The following is a 27,897-nucleotide window of genomic DNA, read 5'->3' on the forward strand; positions in this document are numbered from 1 at the left end:
GAATTATCCAACTTTGAAATTTCTGCCACCTGGTGGATATGAACTAACAGCTCATACTGGTTTTAATTTGCTTGTCTTGCATTAAATAATAAAGTTATACATCTTTTTATATTTAATGGCTGGTGTAGTTTGGCTGTGCCCCATGCAAATCTCTTCTTGAATTGTAGCTCCCATAATCCCCACATATAATGGGAGGGACCTGATGGGAGGTAATTGAATCATGAAGGTGGGTTTTTCCCATGTTTTTCTTGTGATAGTGAATAAATCTCATGAGATCTCATGGTTTTATAAAGGGCAGTTCCCCTGCACACACTGTCTTGCCTGCTGCCATGTAAAGACGTGCCTTTGCTCTTCCTTCACCTTCTGCCATGATTGCGAGGCCTCCCCAGCCATGTGGAACTGTGAGTCCATTAAACTTATTTTTCTTTATAAATTACCCAGTCTCCAGTATTTCTTCATGATGGTATGAAAATGGACTAATACAATGGCTACTTGAGTTTTCCTTTCTGTGAAATGACTAATAGCATGTATTTCCCCACATTTCTATTGGCCTATGTTTAATTTCCTTATTGAATCATTAGTGTTCTTTACATCAGTCCTTTTCAGTTATATATGATGCACATATCTTCTTCCAGTTGGGGTATATGTTTTCATGCTCTTTGTGACATCTTTAACAAAGTCCTTGAATTTAGTTGTGTTTTCCTTTGGGGCTTATGCTTATTGCATTGTCTTTAAACATTCTTCTTTACCTTGAAATCATAAAGTATTTTCCTATATTTTCTTTTAATTGAATTTTTTCTTTTTCTTTTTTTGAGACAAAGTCTCACTGCGTCACCCAGGCTGGAGTGTAGCAATGCGATCTCAGCTCACTGCAAACTCCACCTCCCGAGTTCAAGCAATTCTCCTGCTTCAGCCTCCTGAGTAGCTGGGATTACAGGCATGCGTCACCACACTCAGCTAATTTTTGTATTTTTAGTAGAGACAGGGTTTTACCATGTTGACCAGGCTGGTCTTGAACTCCTGGCCTCAAGTGATTCTAATTGAATTTTGAATATAACCTGAAGTAGGGATTTGTTTCCATTTTCTCAGTACCATAGCCAATCAATTTTTCAAGCATGCTTTATTGATTGGGCCATCTTTTCTCAGCTAATCTGTGTTGCCTCCTCTGTCATGTATCAGATTCCCATACATGAATATATTATTCCCTCATCTTTAGGTTAGCTCCTGCTGGAAGTCTGATAGATGTATATTGGACTTCTTGACCTACCCTCTGATCTCATAAACTTAATACCTTACTTCCAAACTGTAACCCTATTAGAGAAGTATATTTTGTATTATATTCAATACTTCAAGCATGTTCAGTCTAGCTGGTCAGATTGTATATTTTATGTGTCTGTGCATATGTGTTTTCTGTTGTATTTCCATCATGATCAATTATTTCCTCATGTGTTTTGTAATTTTTTAAATTGTGAGACCATGATCCCTAATCTTTCAGAAAATAACTGGTTTTCAATTTGCCAGGGACCTAGCCATGCCTGTTCCTGTGTGTAAAAGTACACTGGAGGGTAAAAGTACACTGGAGGACTGTATTCTTGCATCTAAATTGTAGAAGTAATAAACAAAAACACAATTCAATGAAATATGTCCTATCCTCCTACCTTGATAAATATTTATTCATAATGACAAAATAGAAACAAATTTTAAAATCCATGGATTTTATAGGACTAGAAGTTATTAAAAAAAAATCAAAGATGAGGAAATTTCATTATTGTTATTATGCATGCCTATGTCTTCTCTTGATAGGCTGGCGAAGTTTGGGTTCATTATTGTGAAAATAAGTAAAAGGGAAACTAACACAGGCCTACTGTAAACAGTAGCTCAGGAATGTGTGTATGTGCAAGAGCAGCTATGCTAGTCAAAGCTACGTGTTGCAACATCCCATAGATAGACACGTGTCAGCTTCAATCCCAAGGCCTATAAACTAAAGTTGACCACTTCCTGTGTACCTAGAGTCTGTTAAATATTTCACTGATGGGTACTGGTTGTAAACTTGTTTATCAGTTGTAAAACGAGGCAAGATAAAATCAATTATCCTTCCACCAGGCCCTAAGATGCCTCCATCTCCTACCCACTCAACCACACATTTGCTTTACCTTATGTATAATCTCTCTAAACACTGATCAAAATCACAGGAATGTAATGGTTGCTTCACTGCCCACCATCTGTACCACAGTATCCCTGATTTAAAAAAAAAAAAAAAGTTAATACTGTGCTTTATGTAATTGACTTTGGAACTCAGTTACAGACTGCTGTAATCCTGGCTCCCCTGATGCGCACTCTCAAGCTCCAGATTAGTAAACCTTATTAGATTGTGATCCCTGTCTCAGTCCCTCATTTGGGTTGACATTACAAAAAATTTATTTTATTAGTCTATATTTACTCTACAAAATTTACTTTTCTTGCCTTCATTTTAACAAAATCAGTAAATATGTTATAATCAGGGTTTTGCACATCATCTTTTCTATTAAAAATAACAAGCTAAAATAGGAAAATGAAATGTAATTAACAGTGACATCAGCAAAATAGTGGAGTAGGCAGCTACAAACTCTCATCCTCCCACGGAAACATAAGTAAAAAGCAGGGCCAAGCATGGTGGCTCATGCTTGTAATCCCAGCACTTTGGGAGGCTGAGCTGGGAGGATTGCTTGAGGCCAAGGGTTTGAGATCATCCTGGGCAACATAGTAGGACCCCATCTCTACAAACAAACAAACAAACAAAAACTAGCAGAAATTGTTAGAAACAACTTTGCTAGAACGCTGGAAAACCGTCAAAGGTTTACACCAACCAAGAAGATGCTGAATCAAGAAAAAGCTAAGTAGTAGGAAAGCTTTGTACATTCTTACTGGCCTTTGCCCCATACCCTTTTCAGCTCAGTGGCAGTTCTGAAGACTTCAGTTCGCATTCCCACCATTGGATCCTGTTCCCTGGTTCCAGAGGGAGCAGAGCAGACCTTACTCACAAATTTTCATGTATTGCTGTGCTAACCTGCTTAGGGGACACATGAAGGACCAATGCAAAGTGTTCATTTCCAATTAATCTAACTTCAAGTCACACAGGCTGGAAAAGTGACAGACATTGCTTGAAAATATTATAATGCAAACAACCTGAAGTGGTGTAGGGCAAAAGTTATGGTTGAAAGAAACAATAGACCACCTAAGCCAGAGAGGAAGAGTAGGAAGAGAGTTGCTCTGGGAAATTAGGGCATTAAAAGCGCCCTTAAATATGACTAAATTTAGAAAATTCCATGCATGTTCAAGGCAAGACACATGTTCAGAAAGACCTGAAAAGACAGACCCTTAGCTTTCACCTTGGGCTCGTCCCCAGGCTCAATAAAAGCCTTGCTACGTGTTAATGAGGGCCATAGCACAGAGCCAGTCTGAAAATACTGGAAGAGATAGCTGCTGCTTCTTCTCTCATCTGTTTTTCGTTTCTTTGTTTGTTTATTGCCCTAACCCAATGCCTTTCTCTCTGATAGTTAATTTCAAATGTCAGTCTGGCTGGATTGAGGAATACTTAGAAATTGGGTAAAGCATTATTTTGGGTGTGTCTGTGAGGGTGTTTCCACAGGAGATTACCATGTGAGTCTGAGTGGACTAGGTGGGGAAGGTTCATCCTCAATGTGAGTGGGCACCATCCAATCTGCTTGGGGTCTGGAGAGAACAAAACCAGAGAAAAGGTGAATGTGTCAATCTATCTGTGGGAACTGGGATACACTCTTCCTCTGCTGTCTCTGGACAACAACTCTAGGCTCCCCAGCCTTTGGACTCCAGGACTTACACCAGTGGTTCCTGGATTCTCAGGCCTTTGACCTCGAACTGAGAGTTACACCATCAGCTTCTCTGGTTCTGAGACCTTTAGACTTGGACTGGGCCATGTTACCAGCATCCTCGGGTCTCCAGCTTGCAGATGCCCTGTCTCAGGACTTCTCAGCTTCTATAATTACATGAGCCAATCCCCCTAATAAATCCCCTCCCATATGTCTGTACCTCTATCAATATATCCTATTTATTCTGTCTCCTTGGAGAATCCTAATACACTTTATCTTTCTCTCTTTTTTGCCCTTGGCATTCAAAGAATACTCGGTCAAAACAGTAGCTAAACATAAGCTAAGGAAAAGAGACATCAGTTGGACACATAACAAGAAAAACAGTCTATGCAAAAGTAGTTGGGAAAAGTCAGTAAACAATTGAACTACTATAGCTTCCAATAATTAAAATAAATCAACAAACCCTGGGTAAGGTGAAAATATGACTTCCAGAATTATCATACTGTAACTTTCAAATGGCCCATTCAAAGGGAAAAAATAAATTCACAGAAACTATTCCTCAGGAAGCTCAGATATTGGACTTACGAGACAAAGACTTTGAAACAACCATTTTAAATATGGTCAAAGAGTGAAAGAAAAACATGGACAAAGAATTAAGGAAATCAGAAAAATTATGTTTGAATAAGTAGTGACTATCAACAAAGAGATAGAAATTACAAAAAGGAACCAAAACATTCTGAAGCTGAAAAGTACAATAATTACAGTGAAAAACTCACTATTGAGGTTCAACAGTAGATTTGAGCAGGCAGAAGACAGATTCAGTGAACATGAACACAAAACAATGAAAAGTATGTAGTCTGAGGAGCAGAAAAAAAAAAAGTGAAAAAAACATAAGACCTGCAGGACACCATTAAGCACACTAACATATGCAGTAAAGGATTCCCAGAAGCAAAGAGAGAAAAAGAAGAAGAAATAACATTTGAAGAAAGAATGCCTGAAAGCTTCCCGAATTTGATGAAATACATGAATATATGATCAATGTATTAGTCCATTCTAATGCTGCTATGAAGAAATACCCAACACTGAGTAATTTATAAAGGATGGAGGTTTAATTGACTCACAGTTCTGCATGGTGGGAAGGCCTCAGGAAACTTACAATCATGGCGGAAGGGGAAGCAAACACATACTTCTTCACAAGGCAGCAGGAGAGAGAAGTGTCAAGCAAAGGGGAAAAAGTCCTTTATAAAGCCATCAGATCTGGTGAAAACTCACTCACTATTTTGAGAACAGAAGCATGGAGGTAACCGCCCCCATAATTCAATTACCTCCTACTGGGTTCCTCCCATGACACATGGGGATTATGGGAATTACAATTCAAGATGAGATTTGGGTGGGGACATATCAATCAACAAACTCCACATAGAATAAACTGAAAGAGATACACATTGAAATACATTACAATCAACCTGTTGAAAGACAAGCACAAATTCTCTTAAAAGCAACAAGAGGGAAGGAGCTTATCATGTACAAGGGATACTTGATCTCACTTTTGCCCAGGCTGGAGTGCAGTGGCATGATCATGACTCACTGTATCCTCGACCTCCTGGGCTCAAGCAATCCTCCAGCCTCAGCCTCCTGAGTAGTTAAGACTACAGGTGTATGCCACCATGCCTACTAATTTTTAAATTATTATTATTATTATTATTATTTCTGCAGAGATGAGTTTCACTATGCTGCCCAGGCTGGTCTTGAACTCCTGGGCCCAAGCAATCCTTCTGCCTTTGCCTCTTAAAGTGCTGGGGTTACAGGCATGGGCCACCATGCCCACCCAACAACCAGTTTTTCACGGGAAACCATAAAAGCCCAGAGGTATTAGGTTGCTAAAAGAAAAAGATGAACTGTCAACCAAGAATTCTATATCTGGCAAAAAAGTCCTTCAAAAATGAGGCAAAAATTAAGATATTCCCAGGTAAACAAAATCTGAAGGAGTTTGTTCCCTACAGGAGACCCTAAAACGGGCCTTTCAAATTGAAGAGAAAGACCATTAGACAGTAACACAAGGCCATAGGAAGAAACAAAGATGTCTGGTAATGATAACTACACAAGCAAACATAGGAGTCAGTGTTGCTGTGCTTTTGATTTGTAAATCCACTTTTTCTTACATAATTTAAGAGATGAGTACATAAAAATTATAAGTGTATATGACTGGGCACACAATATATAAGGAGGTAATCTGTGACAAGATAAAGGGGGAGGAGCTGTATAGGAGTAGATACTTTATATGCCACTTAAGTTAACTTGCAATAATTTCAAACTATATTGTTATAGGATGTTAAATATAATTCTCATGGAAACCACAGGAAGTATCTTTAAAAATATACATAAGGTCATGAAGAGGGGATCAAAAACATTTATTATAAAATATCAGTTAAACATACAAAAAAAAGCAGTAATGGAGGAAAAGAACAAAAAAGGCATAAGATATACAGAAAACAAATAAAATGGCAGAAGTTCTACCTTATCAGTAATTACTTAAAATGTAAATGAATTAAACTCTCCAATAAACATGTGGATATTGGCATAATAAATGAAAACCAAGACCCAATGATATGCTGTCTAAACAAGACTTGTTTAGCTCTAAAGACACATATAGGTTGAAAGTGAAAGGATGGGAAATGTTATCCAATAAAAATAATGACCAAACAAGAGCTGAAGTGGCTATACTAATAAACTAGTAAAAGGGCCAGGCACGGTGGCTCATGCCTGTAATCCCAGCACTTTGGGAGGCCGAGGTGGGTGAATCATGAGGTCAGGAGTTCGAGACCATCCTGGCCAACACGGTGAAACCCTGTTTCTACTAAAAATACAAAAATTAGTTGGGCATGGTGGCATGTGCCTGTAATCCCAGCTCCTCAGGAGGCTGAGGGAAGAGAATCACTTGAACCAGGGAGTCGGAGGTTGCAGTGAACCGAGATCACGCCATTGCACTCCAGCCTGGTGACAGAGTGAAACTCTCTCTCTCAAAAAAAAAAAAAGAGACTATTAAAAGGAGAGACATTATATACTGATAAAAGGGTCAGCTTATCAAGAAGATATAACAATTATGAATATATATGATCTAACATGACCACTTTTGGGTGAGGTTTTTCCCAAAAATGCAAGGTTGGTTTAATATTTAAAAAATAAATGTAATTCACCATATTAAGAGAATAAAGGAGAAAAGCCATAGGCAGTGCCTGTGTTCATTATGGAGGTGTAATTGTACTAAGTACCCTAAGGACTGTCAAAAATGGTAATATGTGATGTCTACATGATGGGAAGGCACCATAGTCTGGTGGTTAAATGTATGAGCTCTGGAATCAGACAACCAGGGTTCAAATTCCACCCAGTGTGGAATGTGGGCCACTAGTACACATGTGATACGAGGAAGGTTTTACGGCTTAAATGCTGTCTTACTAAATTTGTAAAAATAAGTGAAGATAAACTGCCTGCCAGGAAAGAATGTGTTGTGGTATCCTCATTGCCACCTCAGAAAGCCTAGCAGTCCCCCAGAGATGCTTGGGATACTCGCCTGTCCTGGGTGGCCACAGAAAAGGTGCACCCAGCTCCTGGAACTGAGGAAGAGCTAGGGAGGCCCCTGGAGGAGCTGGTGTTGGAGCCTTGACCTACCAGCCTGGAGGAGTGGGGATAGGTGTTGAGGGTGAACTGGTGTCATCTGCGGCAGTTGTCCGAAAGGAACAGCCTGAAATTCACCCTGTGGCACTGAGGTGCCTGCAGACGTGGTGCCCTGGAAGTGACAGTTATGTAGGCTCCTGGAGTTCAGTCTTGGACAGTCCCACCTTGCCACCAAGACTGTCTGGTGCCAAACACCTGCAACCTGTAGTAGGAATGCCAAGAAGTACTAGAGAGTCCTGCTGGGGTTCGGCCTCTGGGCCTCTTGCCCTTCAGTGCTTTTCCTCATGCATTTTCCTGGCAGTATGCCCTTAGCTGGGGCACTTTTTCTCTGTCACATGTCCCATGTGTCACATGCGTCAAGCTGAACAGTACCTGGTTTGCCATGGAGGTAGCAGGTAGTTAGGAGACCTCTCCAAATGTCATATCTCCCAGGACCTGACAGCACACAAACTGCCCTTCATAGGCAACTTGCTTAGCAAGCTTTGCCCCCATCCTGATCGCATGCCTGGCCATGCTATCACGTACTTGTTCAATCCTACCCAGTGTGCTCCCCCTTCTGGCTGGGATCACTCTATTTTGGCTTTTTGCCTGGTAGTTCTACCAGGATCCTGGTGTCATATACCCCTAAAGGATAGTGTCCCACCAGGAAGCCTCAATGTTCCTCTCTGGGGATCCTGAGATGACGCTCTGAAAATGACATTGCTGTCTGCTTGTACCACAAAGTGGCCACTCCAGAATGACAAAGATCCCTCCTCCTCCAAGGCACAAATGGACTCTCCTCCCTCATCACCTGATCAGACAGTCACCTGTGAGGCCTGGGACAGCCACTTACACCTCCCCCCAGATCCTTGCTTAAAGGAGACCGAGATGAAGATACCAGGGGCATGAAGGAAATGGATACTGAAGGAGGAAGATCCGCAGTGTGGGAGAAGACAGAGTTAGAGAAAATGGGCCCCTACAGCAGTGGGAGAGTACAATCAGCATCTAGGTCCCTAGCAACCAACAGAAGCATCACATATTTGGGAGCAGTCCTGGACCCCTGAAGATAAGCCTCTATTCCAATCACTCAGACAACAGCTGAGGTCAGATGTTACAGATGTCTTCTATGAGCTCATTCACAAAAGATCATGCCATCACCAGCCCAGATAGTCCTGCCTGCTGCAGGCTTCCTGCCTCTTCATGGCAGTGAAGGAGGTGCAGCAGGGCTGAATGGCCAGCCACATTCTCCTTCCTGCTGCCAGAGAAAGGAAGAGCTTGATGAATGCCATTATCAACTCAGCTCACCAGCCACATTGAAGTCAAAGACAACAACTCACAGAGGAAAGCTTTCAGATACTCTGTCAATGAGAAATTCTCCACTCACATCTGCCAGTTGTAGGCTCTGTGAACAGAAATTGTCAATGCCCCTGCTGCTGCCATTGCTGCCCCCATTGCCACTGTTGTGAGAGTGAAGAGAGCTGCCCCCATCTCCTACCTTGCCTGAATAGTTACTGCAGAAGACCTAAGCTTGGAGAACCCTGAACACCAATAGAACCTCAAGGTGGGAGAATAATATTGAGGCCCCTTCAGACAGCAGAGCAGCTCAGCCTGCTTGTTCTCCCTATCTGCTGTGGAGGCCACAGGTCCTTTGCCATTGGTCACCTTTTCCTTGCAGATTCCAGAAACTACCAAATTAGCAGTCACTGACTTGACTGGCCTGTTAGGCCACCCGTACTCTTTGCCCCTGTACCTACACGCACATCAGATACTGATCATGAAATGAGACGCACAGTTCCTGACTCTCCTTTTGCTCTTCCTGCTATTTCTCACTTTGGCTTCCAACCTATATTTGCTATTCCACTTAATAATGAGAACAGGGGCCCTCTGCATTCCAGTCCCTCAGTCATAGTTGCAGGATCCTCTACTTCTGCCTAACCCACATGTCCTAGAACTTTCTCCCTCTCCTTAAAGCTTGCCTTCTGCAGAATGGAGTCATATACACCTGTGCATGTGGATTCTCCTCCCCATTTCTTACAGATCCCTCCTTAAGTTGCTTGCACCAGTACCCCTGTCTTTACCAGCCAACCCATCACTGCTTCTGCAGTTACTTCTAGCATGCCAGACAGCCTGTCTGCAGACTGGATTTCCCAGCCTGCTTGGACTGTGTTATAATTGATGTGGATAGTACTCTTCCTTCCAAGCTTTCTTCTTCAGGTCTCCCTCAAGATCTGGGGTGAGCTTCCTCCCATTGGACCAGGCCCATCCCAGTGTGGAGCAGATATCCCCTGCAAAGGCCACCGTCCCCACCAGCCCACCTGCTTTTATGGTCAGCAGCCCTACTTGAACTTCTAAGCTTGTTTTTTATTCAGGAAACACTTATCAGCTGAAATCTTGGGGTGCTTATTCAGGGCCTTGCCAAGAAGCCACTCTCCCCAATGCCCTGTCTTTTCTGGCCCACCTACCACTGATTCTGCAGTCACCTTCACTCCAGTATGCAATCCGTCTTCAGACTCGGTGTCTCCGCCTGACTTTGCCTTTAAGGAAATCAACATGGGTACCATACCCATTCCCCATCTGTTATCATCCTGTCTCTCCCTGCAATGTTAACAGCTGTTTCCCTTTGAGAAACCTGCCAGTCCCTGAAAACCCTTCATACTTAACCTCTACTGCAGCCCTAGAACCCGATGGCAGCACAACTCATTCAGCTTTTGGGAACTAGACACTCCCATGTCCACTTTGGCATCAATGTCAGCATTCAGCCAGCCCATGGTGATGCCTCGGATGTTTTACCCATTGGTGTGGCCACTGTTATTCTTGCCATGAAATGCTACCAGAAAGCACAACACTGAGGACTGTTGCTCATTTCTTGCTGATGCCAATCCAAACCAATTTGTATTTGTGGGATCTGAAGCCCTTATGGATAGTAAAATCTTCGGGGTCATTGGGTCTACCACCCAGAGTCTACCACCACATCTGGATCACTTAGTTTTGGAGCAAAATGACTGGGGGACAGCCAGTACCATAGCTCATGATGGGGGAGGCTTAGACCTGAGCACCAGGGTCCTGTCAGCCCTGATGCACCCCTGCTGCAACTGGGGAAGACAGCACTGCTAAGAACAAATCAAATCTGTCCTGGGAAACACTTTCCTTCCCAACTGTAGTTAGAGCACCTGGTACCGGCCCAGCCAAAACACACCTACCACTACTGGAAGATTCATCAGCACTGAGAAAGAGTGTTTCAGAAGACATGGCTGTTCCCCCTTTTGTTCAGATCACCTGGGACCTGTCTAGCCAGAGCACTTGTGTTCCAGTGGAAGGGACCAGCACCACACCTGTGCTGAGATCCTTCTCTTCCTGCCCCCAGTCAAGCCACCTGGGGCACACCTAACTAAAGTACACCTGTTGCAGTCTAAGGGACCAGCACTGCATCTATGCTTGGATGCCGTTACGTTCCTACCTATAGCCAGAACACCTGAATCCCACCTGTCCAGGGCACATGTGTTGCAATGGAAGGGGCCAACATCATAACTATTTTTGAAAAGTCTTCTCTTCCTGCATATGGTCTAAGTATTGGGGCCCACCTGGCCAGAGCAAACCTGCTGGAGATACCTGCACCACTGAGAAGAAATGCATGCCACGTGATATATCTGTTCATTCCTTCCATCAGACACGTAGGGCCCACCTGTGCTGTTTGAATGGCTGGCATTTCACCTGTGATTGGAGATGCTACTGGCAGAGGACCTGGGGTACACAGTCTGGAGCACAGGCGATACTCTGGGAGGAGGCAGCCCCATTTCTGTGCTCCAGGGTATCTGTATGCTCACCGTCATTCACCGCTGCTGGCGTGGTCATGCTCAGGGCACATCTGATACAGTCTCACAGGAGAACACCATGCATACACTTTTCGGGAGACACTTCTATTCCTGCACCCACTCAGAATACCTGGGCTCTATCTAGACAAAGTAGCCCTTTGACTTGGTGTAGTGAACACAACTGAGAAAATACCTAGTTATGGGCCAGTTTTCCATTAGTCTTAGACTGGCAGTACCCCTTGCTGCCTATAGCTATCCCCTTTTGTCTTGCCCATTTGCCTTAACAAGCCCCATTCTTTCTTTCCCAGATTGCTATACAAATATAATATAATATAATATAATATAATATAATATAATGTAATATAATATAGACTTGTTCTTGTTCATTAATCCTGTGCTAAGCTTCAGCACTTTTGCTCCATCTTTCAGAGCAAATGTACCTCCAGCGTGAGCATAGAAGCAGCAGTCCTGCTTAAGGCACCTTTGTCACCTGCCCAGGCTTCCTTTGGAGACCGAAGTTTGGGATCACCAACTCGTTCATTTTCTTCTAGTGAAAGAAACAATATCTCATCAACTCTAAGCAAAAGCTATCCAGAAGTAGCTGGTAGTGGTGGGGGACCACAACTTGCCATAAATGGACCTTGCTCCATTAGGAAGAGGCTCCGCCTCTTCTAGTTATGTCAAACAAACTTAACCTGCCCTCTATTATCCTAAAGAAAGCTGGCAGCCCAACCCTTCAGGGTGTTTTGTATATATGTTAAAGGGTGTGGGTTCAGATGAGGCTGGTGAGAAGTCAACACACTGGCCTTGAGGCAGTCTACTGTGGAAAGAAGAAAAAGATCAGTAAGTATCCACCACACCACACCCAGTTTCAACTATCAGTCTGGTAGAACCAAGCTATGGGTCAGTTTTCCTCCCGTCTTACACTGGCAGGACCCCCTGCTGCCTGTAGCTGCCTCCTTTTGTCTGGCCCATTTGCCTCAATGGGCCCTTTTCTTTCTTTCCTAGACTGATAAACACACACACACATACACATTATATATATGTGCATATGTATATATACACACACATATACATTATGTGTATGTATACATATATACATCGTGTGTATATATATATAGAGAGAGAGAATGCCTTGTTTTTGTTCATTGATCCTCTCTGCTCACATGTCTTTGCTCTTTTACTCAATTGTGGAAGAAAAATTGACTTCTATAAGTGGTGCTATGTTGAGGCAGATGTAACTTTTCAAAGTTCTGTGGCTCAGCAAATAGGATGTGGCATAGCCACACTTTACAACTGCACAGGCTGACATCTGACATCTCTGTGTTTTGATGTAAGGGATAGCAGCCATGAGGAAGAGAAGCTCAAAGGAGGAAGGGATGGGTGACCCTCCCTTGCCTTTTCCCTCTTTGCTTCTCTTCCATCACTCTGATTTGGTCGTAGGCTAGACCACCCCTGATGTGTGTAAGGGAAACAAACTTAACAAATTTGGTCTTTTGAAAATAATTAAATGTCTCCTTTGTGTCTTTCTCTTTCATTTAGACTTAAGAAAATCATCCCCACATATTCACACCTTGACTAGAGAGGATAGGTATGGCATAGAGGCCCTTATGTCTAGAAGAAAAAAAGGAAGAAAAAGCTCATGGCTCCTTTGTGATTATTGGAAATTTTAAGTCTAGGATGTCACATATTATATAGAAGTGTTTTCATGCTCCAGGAAAATTCAGAAAAGATTATTTTTTCAAGAAAATACCTAGATAAGGTCTATTTGGAAAAGTAATTGGTCTGGCTCTAGTATAAAACCCTAAAATAGCAAATTACAGTCCTTACCATTTTATCCAAATCTAGCTGTCTGTGGAGTCCTGCTGTGTCTCCACTAGACTTAATTCCTGAAAATACAATCTTTCCTAAGATAATTCATAGTTCAGGAGAAACAGCTGAAGCTGGGGGGAAAAGAAAAATATAAGCATTTCACTTAGCTTACACATATTATTTTACTAAATGTTTATTCAGAGTTGATTCTACACTAGACATTGTGCTTGAGCCTAGTGACATATAGCTGAAAGGCATCTATTGCCTCAAAGAAATTTACAATATAGTAGGAGTGATGGGTGAATATATCAAAAGTAAAATTGGAGGGGTTACTAGTAGGGATATGGGAGCAGTAAGAACACTAAACTAAGAATATCATTTCTTCAGAAACTAACAGAACTAGACTAACAACAATGAACAAAAAAAATAGTAAATCCTTCCCTATCGATAGTTACTTTAAATATAAATAGATTAAATTTCTCAATCAAAAGACACAGAGTAGCTGGATGGATAAAAAGAGTTACCGCCGGGCGCGGTGGCTCACACCTGTAATCCCAGCACTTTGGGAGGCTGAGGCAGGCGGATCACGAGGTCAGGAGATCGAGACCACGGTGAAACCCCATCTCTACTAAAAATACAAAAAATTAGCTGGGTGAGGTGGCGGGCGCCTGTAGTCCCAGCTACTAGGAGGCTGAGGCAGGAGAATGGCGTGAACCCGGGAAGCAGAGCTTGCAGTGAGCCGAGATTGCACCACTGCACTCCAGCCTGGGCGACAGAGCAAGACTCCATCTCAAAAAAAAAAAAAAGAATTACCCAACTACATTCTGTTTACAGGAAACTCACTTTAGATTTAAGGACATACATCGTTTGAAATTGAATGAATGGAAAAAGATATTCCATGCAAATAGTAACCAGAAGTGCGTCAGGTGGCTACACTTATATTGGACAAAATAGACTTTAAGTCAAAAACTACCGTAAGAGACAGAGAAGGACATTATATAATGATACATGGGTCAATTCATCAGGAAAATATAACAATTATAAATATATATGAACCAAACATAAGAACACCTAAATATATAAAGCAAATATTGACAGGACTAAAGGGAGAAATAGACAATAATAGGAGACTTCAATTCCTGACTTTCTGTATGGATGGAAAGAACATGCAGACAGAAGATCAATTATAAACAGAAGTTAGTAAACAGAAGACTTAAACAACACTGAAGACCAAATAGACCTAACAGGCATATACAGAACATCTCACTCAATAGCAACAGAATACACATTATTCTCAAGCCCACATAAAATATTCTTGGGAATAGATCAATTACAATTTTATCTAGATCTGGCTGGCTATCAAGTCCTGCTATGTCAACACTAGACTTAATTCCTGAAAATACAGTCTTTTCTAAGATAATTCACAGTTTAGGAGAGCCAGCTGAAGCTGAGGGGAAAAGATCAGATAACAAATTTAAGAAGATCATATCAAGTATCTTATCTGAGCCAAATGGAATGAAACTAGAAATCAACACCAGAAGGGAAACTGGAAAATTCACGTGTATGTGGAAATTGAACATTGAAGAGGAGAGTACACTTCCAAACTCATTTTATGAGGCCAGCACTACCCTGACACCAATGCCAAAGATAGCACAAGAAAAGAAGACTATTGGCCAATATCCCTGATGAACACAGATGCGAAAATCCTTAGCAAAATATTAGCAAATTGAATTTAACAGCACATTAAAATAATCAGATACCATAATTAAGTGGGATTTATCCCTGAGATGCAAGTATAGTTCAATATATGAAAATCAATTAATGTGATTTACTGTATTAATAAAGGATAAAAATCATTTTATGTGGCTCTGAAACCCAATGGCAGCACAACTCCATCAGCTTTTGGAAATTGGAATATGCAGAAAAGGCATTTGATGAAATTTAACACCGTTTCGTAAGAAAAAATATCTCAACAAATTAGGTTAGACGGGATGTATCTCAACACAGTAAAGGCCAATAGGAAAAGGCCATAGCTAACATACAGTCAACAGTGAAAAACTAAAAGCTTTTCTTCTAAAATTAGGAACAAGGCAAGGACTCCTGCTCTTACTACTTCCATTTAACTTACTACTGGAAGTCCTGGCTAGAGCAATTAAGCAAGTAAAATAAATAAAAGGCATCCAAATTAGAAAGAAAGATGTAAAATTGTCTGTTTGCAGATGATATGATCGTACATATTGAGAATTCTAGAGAATCCATAAGAAAACTGAGAACTCAGCCCGGGCACGGTGGCTCACACCTGTAATTCCAGCATTTTGGAAGGCCTAGGTGGGCAGACCATGGGGTCAGGAATTCAAGACCATCCTGGTCAACATGGTGAAACTCCATCTCTACTAAAAATACAAAAATTAGCTGGGTGTGGTGGCAGGCACCTGTAATCCCAGCTACTTGGGAGGCTGAGGCAGGAGAATCGTTTGAACCCGGGAGGAGGCAGAGGTTGCAGTGAGCCGAGATTGCACCGTTGCACTCTAGCCTGGGAGACAAGGTGAGACTCTCAAAACAAAACAGCAGGGCATGGTGGCTCATGCCTGTAATCCCAGCACTTTGGGAGGCCAAGGCAGGCGGATCATAAAGTCAAAAGATCGAGACCATTCTGGCCAACATGGTGAATCCCTGTCTCTACTAAAAATACAAAAAAAAATTAGCTGGGCATGGTGGTGCGTGCCTGTAGTCCCAGCTTCTCAGGAGGCTGAGGCAGAAGAATCACTTGAACCTGGAAGGTGGGGGTTGCAATGAGCGGAGATCACACCATTGCACTCCAGCCTGGGCAACAGAGCGAGACTCCATCTAAAAAAAAAAATACTGTTCAAAAAAGCAGAATTCAGAAAATGAAAAGGTAAACCTTAACAAGAAAAAATATTTGCGGCTGGGCGCGGTGGCTCAAGCCTGTAATCCCAGCACTTTGGGAGGCCAAGACGGGCGGATCATGAGGTCAGGAGATCGAGACCATCCTGGCTAACACGGTGAAACCCCGTCTCTACTAAAAAATACAAAAAACTAGCCGGGCGAAGTGGCGGGCGCCTGTAGTCCCAGCTACTTGGGAGGCTGAGGCAGGAGAATGGCGTGAACCCGGGAGGCAGAGCTTGCAGTGAGCTGAGATCCGGCCACTGCACTCCAGCCTGGGCGACAGAGCATGACTCCGTCTCAAAAAAAAAAAAAAAAAAAAAAAGAAAAAATATTTGCAAAATATGTGTCTAACAAAAGACTGCTACAACTCAATTATAAAATATCAGGCCATTGAATAAAAATTGGCAAACTTTTAGCTATACTGACCAAGATAAAAGGAGAAAAGATTCAAATTACCAAAATCAGAAATGAAAGAGGAAACGTTACTACCAACATTATAGAAATTAAAAGAACTATAAAGGAATACTAGTATAATTTTATACCTAGAAATTCTATAATTTGGGTGAAATGGACAAATCCCTAGAATCATAGAAACTATGAAAGCTAACTTGAGAAGAAATAGGATCATCTAAATAGGCATACAACAAGTGAGGAGTAATTAATTCATAATCAAAAAACCACCCACAAAACATTCCAGTTCCAGGCCAGGAGCAGTGACTCATCCCTGTAATCCCAGCACTGTGGGAGGCTAAGGCAGGCAGATCACTTGAGGTCAGTAGTTCAAGACCAACCTGGCCAGCATGGTGAAACCTATCTCTACTAAAAATACAAAAAAAAAAAAAAAAATTAGCCAGGTGTGGTGGTGCATGCCTGTAGTCCCAGCTACTCAGGAGGCTGAGAAAGGAGAATCGCTTGAACCCAGGATGCGGAGGCTGCAGTGATCCAAGATCACTCCACTGCACTGCACTCCAGCCTGGGCAACAGAGCAAGACTCCATCTAAAAAAAAAAAAAACTTCCAGGTCCAGATGGCTGAATTTTGTTAAACATTTAACAAAGAATTAATACCAATTCTTTGTGAACTGTTCATTTTATGGACAGTTAACTCATTTTATGAAACCAGTATTACCTTGATACCAAAACAAGACAAAGACATCATAAAAAGAGAAAAGTACAGGCCAATATGATTCTTATAAATATGGATGCAAAACTCTCAACAGAGTACTGGTAAACAAAGCCCAACAATATATAAAAAGAATGTATGCCAGCAATGCAAGGTTGGTTTAACATCCAAAAATAAACTATTGTAATACATAATATCAGTAGAACAAAAAACAAATCATATGGTCATTTCAACACATGCAGAAGAAGCATATCACAAAATTCAACATCTTTTCATAATAGTAATTTTTAAATTATTTTTATTTTTCAATATAGAGATGGAGTTTTGCCATGTTGCCCAGGCTGGTCTCAAACTGCTGAGCTCAAGTGATCTGCTGGCCTTGGCCTTCCAAAGTGCTAGGATTACAGGTATGAGCCATCATGCCTGGCCATAATAATAATTTTTTAAAACTCAACAAAGTAGTAATAAAAATGAACTTCCTCAACCTGATAACAGCAAGTACAAAAAACCCACAGCAAACATCATAATGATTAAAGTTGGATGCTTTCCCTCTAAGTTTAAGAACAAGATTATAGGCTGGGCATAGTGGCTCATGTCTGTAATCCTACCACTTTGGGAGGTTGAGGCAGGCAGATTGCTTGAGCCCAGGAGTTCGAGACCAGCCTGGGCAACATGGCAAAACCCTGTCTCTACAAAAATTACAAAAAAATTAGCCAGGCGTGGTGGTGGGCACCTGTAGTCCCAACTACTTGGGAGGCTGAGGTGGGAGGATCACCTGAGCCCAGGAGGTCAAGGCTGTGGTAAGCTGTAATTATGCCACTGCATTCCAGACTGGGTGACAAAGTAAGACTCTGTCTCAAAAAACAAAACAAAACAAAAAAACAAGATTATAATGTCTACTCTCATCACTTTTATTTATTATTGTACTTGAGTCTGTAGCTAGGGAAATTTGCAGATTAGAGTTATTTTGTGGGAAATGTCCAAAAGAATCCAATGAAAAATCTATTAGAACTAATAAACTAGTTCAGCAGTATTATATAAATTGATATATAAAAATCAATTGTATTTGTATACACTTGCAATGAATCATCCAAAACTAAAATTAAGTAAACAATTTCATTTACAGTAACATAAAGAATAAAACATTTAGGAATAAATTTAACAAAAACATTTTCAATATGTACTCTGAAAACTACAAAACATTGTTTAAAGAGAGTCAAAAATATCTACAGAATAGGAAAAAGAATGCACATTCACGAATAAGAAGGCTTGATATTGTTAAGATGACAATATTCCCCAAACTGATCTACAGATTCAATGCAGACTCTAGCAGAATCCCAGCTGACCACTTTGTAGAAAGTGATAAGCTGATTGTAAAATTCATATGGAATCACAAGGAACCCTAAGTAGCCAAACAGTTTGAAAAAGAAAAACAGCCGGGCATGGTGGCTCACGCCTGTGATTCCAGCACTTTGGGAGGCCAAGGCGGGCAGATCACCTGAGGTCAGGAGTTCGAGACCAGCCTGACCAACATGGCGAAATCCCATCTCTACTAAAAATACAAAAACTAGGCCAGGTGTGGTGGTTTATGCCTGTAATCGCAGCACTTTGGGAGGCCAAGGCAGGCGGATCACAAGATCAAGAGGTCGAGACCATCCTGGCCAACATGGTGAAACCCCATCTCTACTAAAAATATAAAAATTAGGCAGGTGTGGTGGCACGTGCCTATAATCCCAGCTACTGGAGAGGCTGAGGCAGGAGAATTGCCTGAATCAGGAGTCGAGGTTGCAGTGAGCCGAGATCACGCCACTGCACTCCAGCCTGGGTGACAGAGTGAGACTCCATCTCAAAAAAATAAAAAAAGAAAGAGAAAGAAAAAGACGGAAGGAAGGAGGGAAGGAGGGAAGGAAGGAAGGAAAGGAAGGAAAGGAAGGAAGGAAGGAAGGGAGGGAGGGAGGGAGGGAGGGAGGGAGGGAAGGAAAGGAAGGAAGGAAGGAAGGAAGGAAGGAAGGAAGGAAGGAAGGCAGGGAGGGAGGGAGGGAGGGAGGGAGGGAGGAAGGAAAGGAAAGGAAAGGAAAGGAAGGAAAGGAAGGAAGGAGAAAACCAAAGTAGGAGAATTCAAGGAAGGAAGGAGAAAACCAAAGTAGGAGAATTCACACTTACTGATTTCAAAACTTACTGCAATGGGCCAGGCATGGTGGCTCATGCCTGTAATCCCAGCACTTTGGGAGGCCAAGGTGGGAGCATTGCTTGAAGCTGGGAGGTCAAGGCTGCAGTGAGCCATGCTCATATTACTGCACCCCAGCCTGGATGACACAGCAAGACCCTGTCTCAAAAAAAAAACAAAAAAGAAAACAAAAGTTATTGCAATATAATGGTAATCAAGACTGTGTGGTGTTGGCACAAGGATAGACATATAGATCAATAAAATAGAATTGAGTGTCTACAATTGCATGAAATAAACCCATAAATCTTCTGTTTGATTTTTTAATTATTTCAATCATTTTGTTACATTTCTCTGATAAATTTCTGAATTGCTTTTCGGTATTATCTTGGAAATCAAATCAAAACTGCTGTTTTGAATTCCTGATCATAGAGCTTGCCTATTATCATCTTGCTAGGATTGGTCACTGGCTCTTTACTTTGTCCTTTTGGGGAGGTCATCGTTCCCTGTCTGCTATTGTTTCTTATGGATCTACATCTATGTCTTTGCACTGAAGGATGTGTTAGTTATTCCAGCTTTCTCTGTCTGGTTTGTTTTTGTTTTTCTTAGATATGTTTGCTTAGAGATTCTTTGCAGTTTATCTGTTGAGTATCTTTTTCATTAGGTCACTCTCTCCTTTATGGTGCTAGGTGGCACCTTAAGCCCAGGTGTGTCTTTGCCCTAGCAAACATTTTGAGATCTGCCCATCCTGAATGAGGGAGTCCCAAAGGGGCTACCCTGGCAGGGTAGGAAGGCTGGCTAGGGGTTTCTGCCCAGGAGACCCTCTCATCTGAGTTCTGGGATATTGCTGGTGATTATCTTTGTGCTGGATATTTGTTTCTGTTTTCTTGGTGAGAGTGAAGCCAGCTTGCTTCTACTCCACCATTTTGGACCTAGTACCAGTGCAAAACCCATATATCTTTGGTCAACTGATTTTTTAATAAAGGTGCTAAGACCATTCAATGAGGGAAAAGTAATCTTTCAACAAATAGTGCTGGGGCAACTGGATAGTCACATGCAAAAGAATAAAGTTGGACCTTTGCCTTGCACCATATACAAAAATTAACTCAATGTGAATTGACTACATAAATTAAGAGTTAAAACTATAAAACTCTTAGAAGAAAACATATAGAAAAAGCTTCATGACATTGATTTTGGGAATGGTTTCTTAGACGTGGCAGCAAATAAAAAGCAAAAGAAAAACTAGATAAATTTTTTCCTACATGAAAATGAATAACTTTTGTGCTTCAAAAGATACCATCAAGAAATTGAAAATAAAACCCATAGAATGGGAAAAAAATATTTGCAAATCATATATGTGGTAAGAGGCTTGTATTCATAATGTATAAATAACTCTTACAACTCAATAATAAAAGATAAAAACCTATTTAAAAATAAGCAAAGGATACGAATAGACATTTCTCCAAAGAAGACATACAAATGGCCAATTTGCAAACAAAAAGATGGTTAGCAACATTAGTCATTAGAGAAATACAAATCAAAACCACAATGATGTGTCATTTCATACCCACTAGGATGGCTAGAATCAAAAAGTCAAATAAGCAAAAACCTGGGGAAATTTGTTTTTTTGTTTTTTTGTTTTTTTTTTAGTAGAGACGGGGTTTCACCGTGTTAGCCAGGATGGTCTCAATCTCCTGACCTCGTGATCCGCCCGTCTCGGCCTCCCAAAGTGCTGGGATTACAGGCTTGAGCCACCGCGCCCGGCCTTTTTTTTTTTTTTTTTTTTTTTTTTTTTTTTTGAGACGGAGTCTTGCTCTGTCGCCCAGGCTGGAGTGCAGTGGCCCGATCTCGGCTCACTGCAAGCTCCGTCTCCCCGGTTCACACCATTCTCCTGCCTCAGCCTCCGAGTAGCTGGGACTACAGGCGCGCACTACCACGCCCAGCTAATTTTTTGTATTTTTAGTAAAGACGGGGTTTCACCGTGTTAGCCAGGATGGTCTCGATCTGCTGACCTTGTGATCCACCCGCCTCGGCCTCCCAAAGTGCTGGGATTACAGGCGTGAGCCACCGCGCCCGGCTACCTGGGGAAATTTGAACCTGGAACCTCGAACACTGTTGGTGGGAATGTTGAATGGGGTAGCCACTTTGGAAAACAATCTGTCAGTTTCTCAAACTATCAAAAAGAGTTACTGTATTACCTAGTAATTCTACTTTGAAGCATGTACCCAAGATAAATGAAAGCAACCCATGCCCACACAAAAAGTTGTATATGAGTGTTTGCAGCATTATTCATAATGGCTGAAAGGTAGAAACAATCCAAAGTGATAAATGGGTAAAAGAAAGTGGTACATCCATATAACAGAATGTTATTCGGTCATAAAAACACATATTTGGCCATAAAAACATCCATGCTACAGCATGGATGAGTCTTAAAAGCATTATGCCAAGTGAAAAAAGCCAGACACAAAAGACCATATATCATACGGTTCCATTTATATGAAATGTCCGGAACAGGGGATCCATAGAAACAGAAAACAGATCAGTGGCTTCCAGGGGTTGAAGGATATAGACTCGTAGCTGAAAAGTAGAGGGTTTTCTTGAGATGATAAAAGGTTCTAAAATTGACTCTGGTGATGGTTGTACATATCTATGAATATATTACAAAACATTGAATTATACACTTTGAGTAAATTATATGGCTATGTGAACTACATCTCAATAAAGTATAAAAACAAGAATTACCAATATCATGAATAAAAATGGGGCATGAATGCAGATCTGAAAGATATTAAAGGAACAAAAAGGAACTAAAAATATCTTTCCAAAAAGAAAACAGCAGGTCTAAATGATTTTAATGGTGAATTCTATGAAACATAAAAGAAAGATGTTTTACCAGCATTAAACATAGTCTTTCAGAGAATAGAGAAAGCAATTTTTCCTGACTCATTCTGTGTAACTGACATTACCCTAATATAAAAACCAAGCAAGAAAGGGATACAACAGATTAATAAACCTCATGAACATAGACATAAAATTCTTTTTTTTTTTTTTTTTTTTTCTTCTCACTCTGTCACCCAGGCTGGAGTGCAGTGGCGTGATCTCAGCTCACTGCAACCTCTGCCTCCCAGGTTCAAGCGATTCTCCTGTCTCAGCCTCCCAAGTAGCTGGAACTACAGGCATGCACTACCACACCCAGTTAATTTTTGTATTTTTAGTAGAGACGGGGTTTCACCATGTTGGTCAGGCTGGTCTCGAACTCCTGACCTCAGGTGATCCAACCGCCTCAGCCTCCAAAAGTGCTGGGATTACAGGCGTGAGCCACTGCCCCCAGCTGACATAAAATTCTTTCACAACATCTTTGGGAATTAAATTCAACCAAATAGAAAAGAATGACCTAGCATGACCAAGTGGGGTTTGTCCCAGATATGTAAGGTTGGTCTAACACTCAAAGTTTAAAATGTAATTCACCATATTAAGAGAACAAACAAAAAGTCATATGATTATCTCAATAGCTTTGGACAAAGTAATTGAAAAAAAAGTTTTAATTCTGAATATCAATCCCTTCTCAAATATATGATTTACAAGTATTTTTTCCAATTGCCTGGGTTGTCTTTTCACTCTGTTAGATAGTGTCTTTTGATGCACAAAACTTTTTACCATGTATTTTTTTGTGGCCTGGCACATTTGTTTTTGTAGTTATGGCAAGAGTTCTTAGATTAATTTTAATACACCTTTGACTCCAGACACAATAGCTCACAACCAATCATTACTTAATTTATAAAAACATCTTTTCTATGACAACATGGGTTTCAAGGAATAGTTTTATTTTTCTTTCCAACTTTTATTTTAGGTTTAGGGGAGTACATATGCAGATTTGTGACATGGGTTGAAAAAATTTAACACCTCTTTCAAAAAATTTCACAGTATAGAAAGAATTGGAGGGAACAGCCTTTACATGATAAAGCACATCTATAAAAGCCTTAAATTAATAGCACACTGAGCACTTCCCCCGCTCCCCACTCCCATCAGGAGTTGGAAAGGTTATCTATTGTCTCCACTTGTATTAAACATTTTACTGGAGATCATAGTAACTGTAAAAGGTAAGAAAAATAAAATCATACAGATTAAAAAGAAAAAAGTGTCTTTATGCATAGAAAACATAATTGTATATGTAGAAAACACTACCCGATATACAAAGAAATTACAAGATATAAGAAGGGAATTTACTGAGGTGCCATATAAAAAAGCGATTACTTTTGCTGTATCCTACTACATACCAATAGATAGATAAATAGGCAAAGATATATACGTGCATGTATATACACACATATATGTGAGTACATACATATATATGCATATATATATATAAATGTCTATATGTACACACACACACACAAAATGCATACCATGATAGTGGAGTGGAAAAAGTTAAGTCATCCACTTAAGATGACGTTTAAGAAAGGTAAGTCATCCATTTCAACTAGGACCCTGAAAGTTGTCTATGAAATTATTACCAGAGATATTGGTGTCCATGGGGATAAGGCTTTTAAGCCAGGATAGATCCTGCACCCGTCATCTCATGTCCTTGTCCCCAGGAGGAGATGCCACACAAAACTGTGTAGGTAGCTGCAAAGCTCGGTTAGAAATGAAATGCTCAGTTTTGCTGTGCTGACAGTTGTTGGTCTCTGCAAACGTAGAAGATAAGAGAAATAAATAAAAGGCATGGAGGTTGAAACAGAAGTAAAACTGACTTCATACATGATGCATGGAAAATATATGTAGAAACCCCAAAGGAATCTGCACAAAAAAAAAAAAATCTACCAAAAATAAACAATGAATTTAGCAAGATCCCAATAATATAAGGTGTGTGTGTATATATGTATGTGTGTATACAAGTACTATATATATACATACATATTTAATGCATTTTCAGTGTTCTACCAATGAACTATTTGAAAATAACATTTGCAAATCCCATAACATACTTAGGGATAAATCAGCAAAAGCCAAGTAAGACCTATACACAGAAAACTACAAAAGAGTAGCTGCAAACTTTCTCCATAAAGGGCCAGGGAGTAAATAATATAGGTTTTATAGGTCGCGTATGATCTCTGTCACATATTCTCTGGAATTTTCTGTTGTTTTTAAAGACCTTTTAAAGACATTAACATCATTCTGCCGGGCGCGGTGGCTCAAGCCTGTAATCCCAGCACTTTGGGAGGCCGAGACGGGCGGATCACGAGGTCAGGAGATCGAGACCATCCTGGCTGACACGGTGAAACCCCGTCTCTACTAAAAAATACAAAAAACTAGCCGGGCGAGGTGGCGGGCGCCTGTAGTCCCAGCTACTCAGGAGGCTGAGGCAGGAGAATGGCGTGAACCCGGGAGGCAGAGCTTGCAGTGAGCCGAGATCTGGCCACTGCACTCCAGCCTGGGCGACAGAGCGAGACTCCGTCTCAAAAAAAAAAAAAAAAAAAAAAAAAAAAAACCAAAAACATCATTCTTAGCTAACTGGCCTTATAAAAACAGGCTGTGAGTGGGGCATGGTGGCTCACACTCTTAATCCCAGCACTTTGGGAGGCCAAGGCGGGCGGATCATTTGAGGTCAGGAGTTTGAGACCAGCCTGACCAACATGGTAAAACCCGTCTCTGCTAAAATACAAAAAGTAGCCGGGCATGGTCACGGGCGCCTGTAATCTCAGCTACTCAGGAAGCTGAAGCAAGAGAATCACTTGAACTCGGGGGTGGGTGGAGGTTGCAGTGAGCCAAGATCATGCCACTGCACTCCAGCCTGGGTGACAGAGCGAGACTCCCCCTCAAAAATAAAAAGAAAAAAGAAAATAAAACAGGCTATGGGCCACATTTGGCCCATGGGCTGAAATTTGCTGACCCTTGGTGTAAAACATTGCTGAGAAAAAATGTAAAAGATTGAAATATATGGAGATATATCCCATGAGATGGATTAGAAAAGTTAATATTGGTAAGTTTTCCATTTTGGCCAAACTCTGAAATCTGTTCTGTGGAATTATTACGGGAGATCCTGGTCCCTTGGGGCACAAGGATGTTAAGCCAGGGTGAATCTTGCACCCGCCTGATGTGCCATCTTCTATGTTTGCTGAGACAGCTGTGTGGTTGGCTGCTGGGGTCCATTTGAAGAGAAAGGCCCTGTGGCCTATGCTGACAAGTGGAACTCCCTGCCCTACATCTTCTGAGGAAACTGGAACCCAGCCAAAGAAGACCTTCCAGTAGGCAGTGCCTGTGATCACTGTAGGTGTGCATGGTGCTAAGTACCCTACAGGCTATAAAAAATAGTAATGCGGCCGGGCGCGGTGGCTCAAGCCTGTAATCCCAGCACTTTGGGAGGCCGAGACGGGCGGATCACGAGGTCAGGAGATCGAGACCATCCAAACATGGGCTAACATGGTGAAACCCCGTCTCCACTAAAAAATACAAAAAACTAGCCGGGCGAGGTGGTGGGCGCCTGTAGTCCCAGCTACTCCGGAGGCTGAGGCAGGAGAATGGCGTGAACCCGGGAGGCGGAGCTTGCAGTGAGCTGAGATCCGGCCACTGCACTCCAGCCTGGGCGACAGAGCGAGACTCCGTCTCAAAAAAAAAAAAAAAAAAAAAGTAATGCACGATGCACACATGATAAGGCGGCTTCACAGTACAGGTGGTTAAATTCAGGAACTCTGGAATCCGAGAGCCTGGGTCAAATCCTGGCAGGGCCACTACCACCTGTGTGAGCCAAGGAAGGTTCTAAAGTTTTACAAATGCTGTTTTACCAAATTTGCAAAATGAAGAGAACCTGCCTGCCAGGTAGAGATATGGTGGGAAGCAACATCCAGGAAGGTCTGAGCACCTGGTCCCCAAGTCAGAAACCTTCACAGCCCAGATGGGGATGCCCTAAGTTCATACCCTTCTAGGCGACCACAGAGAAGTGCCGCCTGGCTCCAGGACTCGGAGAGGCGCTAGAGAGCTTCCTGGAGGAGGCGGCATCCTCCCATGCTACCTGCCTAGAGAGGAGAGAAGGGAAACTGGGTCCTCTGTGGCGGCTGCCTGAAAGGAAGCAGCTGGGGGCTCTTGCTCCCTGCCTGCGCTGGCGTCTTCTCCCCACGTTAGCCCAGGCCGGCTGCAGCGGCTGGGCTGCCTGGGCGGAGTCAGGAGACAGCACCGCCCGGTGCCTCCCCAGGCACCTTCCGTGTGAGCCAGCTCCCTACTGTGGGAGGATCTGGGGAGATCCCGCCTCCAGCTTTGGGCAAGGTCTGCCTCCAGAGTCCCCAGCGGCAAGGGCGGGCGCACCCACGGGCACTGGTTGCCAAATCTCCCGCCCTCAGGCCAGGGGCCTAGCGAGCCTCCACAGTCCTGAACAATCCCCACTTAACGGCGGGGAGCCGCTGGGACCCTAACGCTTGCAACCGAGTGAGCTCGAGTCCAGCTGGCTTCGGACCGTTGGACCTCCCCGTTGGCCCTTTGTTGTATTTCTTCGCGCTCTGGGCTCGCGCAAGCTTTCTCTGCCAAGCGTTCCAACGGCCGCTCACCGGCATCTGGCTGAACAGGATGCACTTCGCCTCGGAGTTCCCACTCCACTCCAAGGATCCAAGAGCGCACAAGCTGCTCTTCACGGGCAACTACCTCTGCAAGCTTCACCCCCGGCTCCGCCACGCCCCACAGGGTTCCCTGTCTGGTCTGGATCACCTCGCTCTCCCTGCGCCTCTCTCCTTGGCCTAGCTCGACAAGTGCCTCCCGCGATCCTGCGCCTCTACCCCTCGGTTTCGTCGCCGCTAAGGGGTGGTGGTGTCTGATCCATCAGGCTCTGCGCTCCTCCTTCGGATCCATCCTCAATGTCCAGGCAGGACTCTCACATGAAGCCGGTGCTGTCTGCTGTTCACTCTAAGATGCTCAGCCACTCAGGACAGTTACAATCTGTCATCCAGGGCGCGAACCGACTCTCCTCCATTGCTATCTGAGTAGGCAGTCTCCTCTGTGAGGTCGGTCCCATCCTTACTATCTAGATCCCTGCCCAGGAAGACTGAGATGAGGACCCTAGGAGAGAGCAGCCAGGCATAGTGAAGGTGGAGGATGAGTATAAATAGTGATCCCAGCGCGATCAGAGAAGCTCCCCTGCCCCCACCCATCGCAGTGGGAGTGAGTCATCAGATCTATCCCCAAGACAAGGAAGTCCTAACTTCATTCCCGTGCAGTCCCGGGCCATTGAAGGGAAACCTCCACTCCAACCCCCGGAAGACGCCTTAGATGAGAAAGTGAAGAGATATTGTATGAGCTCATTCATCAAAAGCCATGCCAACACCAGCTCAGGCAGTGCTGCTAGGGGTTTCCTACCTTTCTGGAGGTCCAGTTCTCTCTGAAGACAGAGAAGATGAAGGGAAGAAGGGTTTCAAACAGGAACTCTCAACCCACGTCTGCCAGTTGTAGACTCTGTAAACAAAGTTCCAACTCGTCTGCTGCTGCCACTGCCGCTGCTATTTTTTGAGGTCAAGGTGAGCTGCCCAACCTCTCCTAAGCTTTTTTGTATAGTCATTGGAGAAGATGTAGGCTTGAAGAAGAAAGCAGAGCCCCAGTCTACCACATGTTCTTAGAAG

The 27,897-nt window shown here is 42.5% G+C and overlaps 2 long non-coding RNA genes across 2 annotated transcripts in view; one reads left to right on the plus strand and one right to left on the minus strand.

Annotated features, from left to right (window-relative positions):
• LOC126941949 (uncharacterized) overlaps window positions 1–27,897 on the plus strand; it is a 43,480-nt gene that overhangs the window by 13,708 nt on the left and 1,875 nt on the right. The window lies entirely within an intron of this gene.
• LOC126941955 (uncharacterized) lies at window positions 11,845–27,777 on the minus strand. The gene is made up of 5 exons (XR_007721469.1): window positions 26,213–27,777; window positions 23,812–23,982; window positions 19,297–19,459; window positions 13,124–13,236; window positions 11,845–12,113 (listed from the first exon to the last, which is right to left on the minus strand). It is a non-coding gene; the product is annotated as an uncharacterized LOC126941955 (long non-coding RNA).

The sequence above is a fragment of the Macaca thibetana genome, chromosome 19 (genome assembly GCF_024542745.1).
Source record: "Macaca thibetana thibetana isolate TM-01 chromosome 19, ASM2454274v1, whole genome shotgun sequence".
NCBI lineage: Eukaryota > Metazoa > Chordata > Mammalia > Primates > Cercopithecidae > Macaca > Macaca thibetana.